The 10,320-nt window shown below is 38.0% G+C and overlaps 1 pseudogene; it reads right to left on the reverse strand.

Moving 5' to 3' along the window:
• Positions 1 to 8,031: 8,031 nt before the first annotated feature.
• On the reverse strand, positions 8,032 to 9,941 carry LOC112189909 (annotated as a pseudogene).
• Positions 9,942 to 10,320: the final 379 nt, after the last annotated feature.

Here is a 10,320-nt window from a genome sequence, read left to right on the forward strand (position 1 = left end):
TTCTAAAACGAAAACTAGGAAGATCCAATTTATCTCTAAAGCAAAATCAATGTTCTAAAAATCGGGCAAGGCGGCCGCCTAGGCGTCTCCACCCCGTTCCGATTTCAGCCTAGTCGAGTGAGCTAGGCGCGCTGAGGAGAAAATCGGTAGCCTAGGCGGTTCTGGGAGAGAGTTGGGCTGGAGCGATTAGGCGTTTCACCCTTTTTTTTTTTCTAGACTGAAGCCAATTTACGGTATATACCTACCCAAAGTCCCAAATCGAAGATGGTGATTCCAAAACTAAGTCACCATTTTCACGTTTTGAACCAAAACTGGAGTCGCCCTCTCTCAGTCTCTTTCTCTCAGAGTCTCAGTCTCTCCCTTTCTCGGCGGTCCGGCCGCACTATTCTCAGGCTCTCAACGGCCCAACCTCTCTCCGACTATCTGAGTCGTCGGTGACGCCGTGACAACGAATTTCTGGTAAGTTGGGTTTCTGGGTTTTCAATGATTCAATCGAATTCGGAATCATGATTCTCACAATCTCATGAACTCATTCTAGGTTTTCACTTTCCAGTCATCACTCTTGGTTTGCTTCTTCGACTCCTCCTCAAGCTGTCAAGCCACTCACTCAAGCTATCAAGCCACTCCTCAAGCAGCAAAGCAAAAGACTCCTCATCACTCTCGGTTCTATTTCTGGGTTTTTGTCTTTCAATTTTTCAAAGTTTCAATCAAATTTCTGGGTTTCAATCTCATAATTTCTGGGTTCACACTTTTCAGGCCTTTCTGGGTTCGATTTTGGGTTCGATTTCTGGGTTCAAGGCTTCAAGCTCGGTGATTCTTCAACCTCGAAGCTTGGTGATTCTTCATGCTCGATTTTTTGGGTTCAAACTTCAAACTCGGTGATTCTTGAAGCTCGATTTCTGGGTTTTGGATTCAGTGATTGATTCTGCAAGGTCGGTGATTCTTCAATACATTGTGAGTCTTGTTAAGTTTCTGGAATGCTGGGCATTGAGTCATTGTCTCAAAGTATCAAATTGTGAATGTTATAAACTTATAATTGAATTGTTCTGTATTTTGGTGACTCTTCGAGTTGTTTGAATGTTTTGTACTTGCGTATCTCATTCTCAAGTTTTGGATTTTAGTGTTTCTGATTCATGATTGTTGGAGGCTTGGAGCTGTGTTGGACTTTACTTATTGAGTTACTGTATTGTTTTGAGATCATGATATTTGGCCTCTGTTTTGGGAATTGAATTAATTGATTAATTGAATTGCAGCTTGTTTTGGCCTCTGTGAATGACTGAATGGGAATTGAATCAATTGATTAATTGAATTGCATCATTACTGCCTATATATGCTCAGTTTTTAATTATGCTCTGTTATGAACTTTTTGAGTTTTTGGTAATTCATTTATAATGCCTTTTATATTTTTATTTATATAATTATATGTTATAAAAATAAAATTAAAATTAAAAAAAAAACCGCCTAGACCCCTAGGCGTTAGTCCCCGGCCTTCCGCCCGACTAGCGCCTAGCGTTTTTTAGACCTTGAGCAAAATTGATTAATGAAGCTTGGAGATGAATCAAACCAAGTAAAGCCCGTACATGAAGCACCAAATTGGCCAATGCATCAACCACTTGGTTCCCTTCATGAAAGATATGTGAACAACGAAATTACATCATTGAAATTTGATGCACACAATTCTTCCATGCCACTTGTAATTGCCAAGGTACCGTATGAGGAGAGTGGAGAAAATTTAGAATTAGAGATGAATCGAATTTCAAGCCATATGGATTACACTTCAGAAGCAATGATTGATTAATTTAGGGACGTGAAAGAGATGCATAACATAAGAATCCCAATGAAGATAAAACCTAGAAGCTGCTAATTTATGCATGCCATGGACTCCTGGGGTTGTAAGTTATAATTGATAGTAGGTCATCACCACCCACCTTGTCTGGTCTTTGAATACACATGAAACATGCATATATTCGACCTTATTGTAGGGGAACCCTTGAATATCTATGGAAATCGCACATCCGGTCTGCAATGTATCGGCTAGATCTGAATAGTTTGCATTTTGTTGTTTTAAATCTCCATCGAGTGATCATCTTTAGCAACATAATAAAAATATATAAAACTACAAAGCACGAATGGAAATCATTGGGAAGTTTTCTAACTTTGATCAGACACTAAGTCACTATATATACAGGGATAAAGCTATGGTATGTTAACATTTCTCATACATCAACTATTTTTACCCCTCTAAGGACTCATGTTATCATTTTGAGGACTAATATTACTATTTTCATGACTCATATGGTAAACTAAGAAAATTTACCGCTTTAAGGACTCATGTTACAACTTTGAGGACTAATATTACTATTTTGAGGACTCATGCGATAACTAAGAAAATTTACCACTTTAAGGACTCATGTTACTACTTTGAGGACTAATATTACTATTTTAAGGACTCATTTTACCACTTTTAAGGCAATTGTATGCATGTCATACGTTAACACATTGTAGAATTTTCCATATAACAGGGAGGATCATTTTAAGAATTTGAGAATTTTTACTTTTTCACACTAGTATATGATCTAATTCAATGATTTCAACCGTTGATCCTTAGATTTCTATGCAAGAAGTGTGCCTACAAAAAATCAACAAAATATATAATCATTTGGTCACTCAAAATTGTATAAATAAATGTAGTCCGTTAGATAAAATTAGAACAATAATTGTATTAATCAAATGGTTACACATTTTCCAATTTACCTTTTTTTTTTTTAAGGATTCATATATGTATAGGTAACTAAAGAATGAGTACTGCAATTATTAAAATACACCCTAAAAATAAGAACATCCTCACTTTATATATATATATATATATATATATATATATATATATCAGATCCTATCCAGAGCGAGACCTCACTCTGAAGTTAAAGTGCGCTTTTAGAGTTTCGGATCACGTTTCGGTTGCATATCCATATCTTGACCATTCAGTTTTTAGGTACTAATGTATAAATCATCTCTGCAAAATTTCAGCCAAATTGATGGTCGTTAAGGCATTGATAATTGCTTTAAAGCTAGTACGGTGCATGTTGGATAGATTCAGTTCTTCCACTAGTTTAAGCGAGTTAGATACCTATAAGATCATCAATTTGACTGAAAATTTGCAGAGATGATCTATACATTAGTACCTAAAAACTGAACGGTCGAGATGTGGATATGAGCCCAAAAAGTGACCCTAAACTCTAACCTCGCACTTTAATTTCAGAGCAAGGCTTCACTCTAGATAAATATTATATATATATATGGAAAATTCTACAATGTGTTAACGTATGACATGCATACAATTGCCATAAAATTAGTAAAATGAGTCCTCAAAATAGTAATATTAGTCCTCAAAGTGGTAACATGAGTCCTTAAAGTGGTAAATTTTCTTAGTTACCACATGAGTCCTCAAAATGGTAAATTTTCTTAGTTACCACATGAGTCCTCAAAATAGTAATATTAGTCCTCAAAGTAGTAACATTAGTCTTTAAAGTGATAAATTTTCTTAGTTTACCATATGAGTCCTCAAAATAGTAATATAAGTCTTCAAAGTGGTAACATGAGTCCTTAAAGTGATAAAAATAGTTGATGTATGAGAAATGTTAACATACCATAGCTATATATATATATATATATATATATATAGAGGATCAAGAGATGACGTCTTTAAACTCTTAAAGTGAGGATTTTCTTATTTTTATGGTGTATTTTTATAATCGCACCATTCATTCTTTAGTTACCTATACATATATGAATCCTACAAAAAATTAGCCAAATCGAAAAATGTTTAACCATTTGATTAACATAATTATCGTTTCAATTTTATCTAACGGACTCCATTTATTTACATAATTTTGAGTGACTAAATGATTATGTATTTGGTTGATTTTTTGTAGACACACTTCTTGCATAGGAATCTAAAGGATCAACGGTTAGAATCATATATATATATATATATATATATATATATATATATATAATATTTATTCAGAGCGAGCTTTGATATTAAAGTGCGAGATTAGAGTTTAGGGTCATTTTTCAATCTCATATCCACATCTCGACAGTTCAACTTTTAGATACTAATGTATAGATCATTTCTATAAAATTTCAACCAAATTGATAGTCATTAAGGCATTGATAACTGCCTTAAAGCTAGTACAGTTCAAGTTGGACAGATTTAGTTCGTCCATTGGTTTAAGCGAGTTAGATACCTTAAAGATCATTGATTTGGTTGAAATTTGCAGAGATGATCTATACATTAGTACCTAAAATCTGAACGGTCACGATGTGGATATGAGACAGAAAAGTGACCCTGAACTCTAACCTCGCACTTTAATTTTCGGCCAAATTGATGATCGTTAAGGTATCGAACTCGATTAAATCAATAAACGAACCGAATCTGTCCAATCTGAACTTTTCGTGTTCATAATTCTAAATTGCAGTTTTGGATGGCTTAACGATCATCAATTTGGCTGAAAATTTGCAGAGATGATCTATACATTAAGACCTAAAAACTGAACGGTTAAGATGTGAATATGTGATCGAAAAGTGGTCAAAATATGAAACAGACCTCCTTAGCAGAGCAAGCCGGTACACACACACACACACACACACAAGCCTTCTCTGCTAAGGATGTCCTTAACTTAGCTTACGGTACAGATTTCCATATTTTGACCACTTTTCAATCACATATTCACATCTTAACTGTTCAGCTTTTAGGTATATATGAGTAGATCACTTCTGCAAATTTTCAGCCAAATTGATGATCGTTAAGGCATCCAAAACTATAATTTTTTATTATCTCCTAGCTTTGTTCGATTGTCTTTCTTCTTCTTTTTGTTTTGGATTTCAATTTAGAGCTCTAAAGAACGTGTTGGGTACTTTAGTTTTGTGTTTCTGTTTTCAAAGTTCAGAGCTTTTTCGAATTATGGGATAGTCTACTATGAGGAATATATGTAAAGGATGCCGATAAGGATTCTGGCAGCGATGATGAACACGTCGCACACAGGAGGCCGGTTCAGGGAGGCAGTGAAGGATTAGAGAAGATGATGAATTTTGACTTCTTGGAATTTTCTTTCAACCAACCGATGACTGACAAGTATTACGTCCGCTTTTTTCCAACTTCACGGACGTCTTTTTCTGATCCTTACTCATATTATATATATAAATAAAGGGAGCGAATCCTCTCCTGATCTTTTATTTGCCTAATCTTGCCTAAGCTTTGAAGAAGATCAAGACACGTGTATCTTATAAATCTAATGGTCTAGAATTCTACTTTTCCTTCAGCTACTTTGTTTCTTTCCTCTCTCTCTCTTGTTCCTCTTTTCCTACAGAGCCTTCTCTTTGTCTCTCTCTCTCTCCCTCCTGTTCTTCGTCCCTCATCAGATAAAAATCTTCTTACAACAAAATCTCGCTCTCTTTTCAATCTCTTTTTTGCCACATCTCTCTCTCCTTATCAATCTCTTCTGCACTTAATCAAATCGCCACAAATCAAGTTAACTAATTTCACTACAATCCTCTGAGTCTTTAATTATCGCTTCCAACACCTTGTTCCCATGAATCAGTTCTATTTTCTACAGCACCATTACAACCTTTAAAGAATCATAGTAATGAGGTTGCAAAATGGCATATGTTCCTTGTACCCCAAAAAAAAATGGCATATGTTCCAGATAACCAAGTTTTTCTTTTTGGCAAAACAACAAAAAGAAATCCATGTTCTTCTTTTCCTCCGTACCCAAAATCTAAGGCATATATTCTATCATTCACCCCCGTTCTTAAGTAGAGGACCTGTATTCATCTATGAATCTGAATGCAATATCAACGAAATCAATAACTTCAAAATGGAATCTCAAAAATGAGCACAATCACCACTGTTACTTCTCTAAAACATCATCGAAACCCACTTGAGAGTGTTGTAAAGGGTGTTGAATGAACTGGTATACAATCAATTGTGTTTCTTCTGGGTTTGATGGTATCAGAGTCTCCATGGCTCACGCTGATGCATGATCCGCTGCTTCTTGGATGGGTTTTGGGTGATTTCCAGTCCAAGATTCGAGCTCCTTCAATTATTTTGGTTGATTATATCCTCTTTACTGAACTTGTTCTTCATCTCTCGAATTTTGGATCTATTCTTGCTTTTCTTGGGTTAATCACTGATGGTTTTCCATGAAGATGAATTGAAGTAGTCATCACTACGAAGGAGAGAGAGACAACAGAGATGGGGAATGAAAGGAAAAAACAAGGCATGAACTAGTTGTAGGCCATTAGATTCAATATCGACACGTGTCTTAATCTTCTTCAAAGCTTAGGTAAGATTAGGCAAATAAAAGATCAGGAGAGGATCCGCTCCCATAAATAAACTAACCGATCAATTTTATAGTTTATACTAGACGTCAGAACTCAGACAAAAAATTGTGGATAAATTAACTGATAACGAAAAAGACATGTGGTCATTGAAATTACGTAAATAATTAACAACAGCCACATAAATTTACGCTACCGTAGATTTAAAGAATCTTTATGTGTTTGTATCTTTCTATATGAGTGATTGCAACATGTTAGAGGTCGTGTGCCACTCGAGATATAATCAATTGTTGCCTAGCTTCTCTTCAACATTAAAAATACTTTTCGGGACCATCTCCCAACAGATAGACTCTTGTAGATCATCATGCATGCAACACTTGCACCATCTTTTGCTTTAATTTTCACGTACGGTGTTATTCCTAATAAAATTTATGTAGTACTTTTTGTGTCTCGAAGCTCATGACTTTTTTTGAGTAAGTAATGCATTCATTCATAGCAAATATAGGCTAGAATGACCCAATACATAGTTTCCATCAGGGAGATAGGTATCATTACATTTGAAACAATTCCGCTCATTTTGTAGGAATCTAGCAGAATAAACATAATTCTAAACTAAGAATAATAGCAGACAAAGTTCCCGGTGCCAATGCGCTCAATTGAGATATACCAATAAACTTTACACCTAGATGTGTAGAATCACCGAACATTCTGTAGGCGAAGTATATAGATTGTTCCTAATACAAGGAACTTATTTGTAATAAGACTAACTAAAAAACATAGCAATGGGCTGAGCGCAAAACCTTAGCCCAAAAAGCATCCCAAAGGAAAGTCACAGCCCAAAGCCCAAAGCCCAGCAAGTTGATGAGCACCCAGTCCACCTCTCCCCCTCCTTCACGCTCTTGTAGCACGTACAGCAGGCCTCCCTGCCGTCAATCGAGGCCGCCACGACCACGTCACTAGCACCCCGTGGCCACGACCATCGCCTGCACCACGCCGCCATGACCATCACCACATCCACGTCGCCAGCACCAAGTCACCATGGCCATCAACGCCATGACCAGCAACTGCCCAAGCTCCACCTCTGTACATCACCACCGCCGTGCATCAAAGGCTTGAGATCAGAACACCCCCCCACCTCAACAGACCTACCGGAGCATCAAGCGACAACCTCTCTAGACCACCTAAGCAATAGCCTCAAAACATTCCCGTCCGGCGCACTCACCACACAGCGATGAAGCCGGAGGCTGGCCATAGGCGGGAGCCGCCGGAAGAGCAGCGAGATGGAACCGGAAAAAAAACCTAGTTTTTGTTAGGGTTTGCTTCTGAGAGAACAAAGCGCTTCTCTATAATCGTTTGTTTTCATTCGAAGCTCATGACTTGTGCTTATCTAGAGGTTAACTATACATGACTTATTCATCAAACAGTTAGCGAGATGTACGTAGTCTTCTTTTTAGAAAAAAGAAGGAAACGAGAAGATTGGTTGAACATTTTAACATAAACACGTACAACATTACATCAACATATAACTTACCGATTTTTTGCGAATTTAATCACTACGTACAGAGAATTATTGAAAATTAAACCGAATAAGTACTACGGATTGACAAGTAATTAAAGCATTATATGAACCCCAGATTTGTGCTATAGCTTAATTTTTACGATAGCTTCTGCATGTGCGATCAATAACGCTAGCTACAGAGTAACCGCTTCCATGAATTCTGAATTATTTCCCATAGCCTCCAGTGTCTCAGCCAAAAGACAAGTTTCAATATCAATGCTACCCTCTTCCACCCCTGAAAACACCGTAATCTTCCCGTGTGACTTGTTCCCAGAACCAGGGCAGGTCCTGAGAATTCAGAGACCTAGTGCGAAAATTTGACCAAGCCTTTATGTTCATTGCATAATGACTTTAAAAAAAAAAAAAATAGGTAGAATAAAATAGGAAAGTAAAAAAGAAAAAACAAAAAAAGGAAGAAAAAAGAAGAAAGGAAGATTAAAAAAGAGCAAGAGAAAAGGAAAAATAAATAGGGACAGGGAAAGTAAAGAAAAAAAAAGGAAGGAAAAAGAAGAAAGGAAGATTAAAATACGGAGCTTGGGATTCGAACTCATGACAAGGGAATGAAGACCCACGCACACCTTTACCAACCTACCAACTGGACTACACAAGCTTTAGTGTCTTTATAAGGAACTAAATATTTTATGTTCACTATACCTATATATGTATTTGAAACTCGAAGTCGGAGGCCTCCCAGTTTCAGAGGCCTTGTGCGGTGGCACTACCTGCACACCCTCAGGGCCGCCCCTGCCCAGAACCGTTCCTCACCACCACCAGCCTTCCCCATCCAAAGTCATTAATCCCGTACACATTGAACCGCGGGGAGCTGTTTGTGACCAAAGCCTCCGCAGCCATGTTGCCTTCTGTAAGCAACTTGGGTTCTTGAACCCAGGACTCTAAGAAGCTTCGAATTTTCTCTTCTGTGTGCAAAGCAACCATCTTGTTCATTTCCCTGGCCACAAAACCTAGTCCACGTTCAAGTAGCTCGCCTGCTTTCATGGTCACCGTGCCAGCTTGAACTGCATGCAATGCCAAAGTATTCTTGTGGCAAACGTGGGTTCAATCTCGATCTAGCTCCTGTATGTTAGAATAAATAAGAACAGTGAGAACAATCTAATACGTGCTTAAGATTTTAGGATAGTGGTAACAAGACAAAGTACTCACCAATGAGTAAGCGGTAACTCGATTCTCTATCGGGATGTGTATCACTGCAGCGTATTATGGAGCGCCAAAGATAAGCTAAAACTGCTTGCAAAGAGGAGATTGGTGTATTGCTATCAATCTCGGCATTGGCTTTTGCTTTCAATTGAGCGATGCTTTCCTTTGAGAAGTGAAAGACCCTCTCTTTTAGTGGTTGTGATTCGATATCCATGATTTCGTCGAAGAGCACTTTGTTGTGGTCATTCGGGAAGGAAATGCGGATGGGAAGATTGGTTCCACCAAGAAACCAACGGTTAAGAACAGGAGGCTTCGACACGCGATCAAAGCCGCGAGAGATTTCAGACCAAGAATTGAAGAAATGCCAAAAGGAAGTGCCATCAACAACGGTGTGGTTGATGGTGCAACCGATGAAAATACCGTCTGCAAGCTCCGTTACTTGAACCGCAAGTAACGGCTCGGAATTGCTTTGGTAGTTTTTAATTCCGTTTAGAGGGAAAAGTGAATCGACAACATCTCAAGGTACATAGACAGTGTCATTGATATCGGAGACTGTAACGCCATCAGCTCTAGAATGGACGAAAAGAGCCCCAGCATTGTTACAGTTAATGAAGAAGGAGGTCGTGTTATCGTGGTGGTTTATAGTGGCAAGGCGGCCGGAGAGTGGGGGAAAGAAGTCGAGGGTGCGAGAAAGGGAGGTTTTGAGACGCTGAGTGTTGTTTTGCGAAAAGGTGTTAGGTTTGTGAAAGAGTAGACCCTTCTGGATTGGATCCATAAGAAGAAGCTGGAGGTCCCATGGAGTTAACTCGATTTTTCGAGTTGAGAACTCGATATCATGGCTCGCTGCAGCTCTCACTGTACTTGTTGAGATGATCTTGATGCCTCTCATGGTTCTTCTCTATTTTGCAATTTGTTTCTACTCTCTATGTGGAGGCTTAGTGGTTGAAGTGGGGTAACACATGCGCCTAAATTGATAGCTAAATTTTTTTGTTTTGAACTGGAGAGGATCAATCAGTGGAAAATTTGTTTTGTAAAAATATATATATATATATATATATAGGATTTTTCCTCAGGTGCGGACGTCCGTACCGAAATTTAGGTACCGATTTCCTGTTTTCGATCACTTTCGGGTCACATTTTTACATTTTAACCGTTCCGTTTCTAGGTCCTAGTGTATAGATCATCTCTGCAAAATTTCAGCCAATTTGGTGATCGTTAAGGCATCCAAAACTGCAATTTACACGAATGGACCGAATCTGTCAAACTGG

Source organism: Rosa chinensis, chromosome 2 (genome assembly GCF_002994745.2).
Source record: "Rosa chinensis cultivar Old Blush chromosome 2, RchiOBHm-V2, whole genome shotgun sequence".
In the NCBI taxonomy this organism is placed as follows: Eukaryota; Viridiplantae; Streptophyta; class Magnoliopsida; order Rosales; family Rosaceae; genus Rosa; species Rosa chinensis.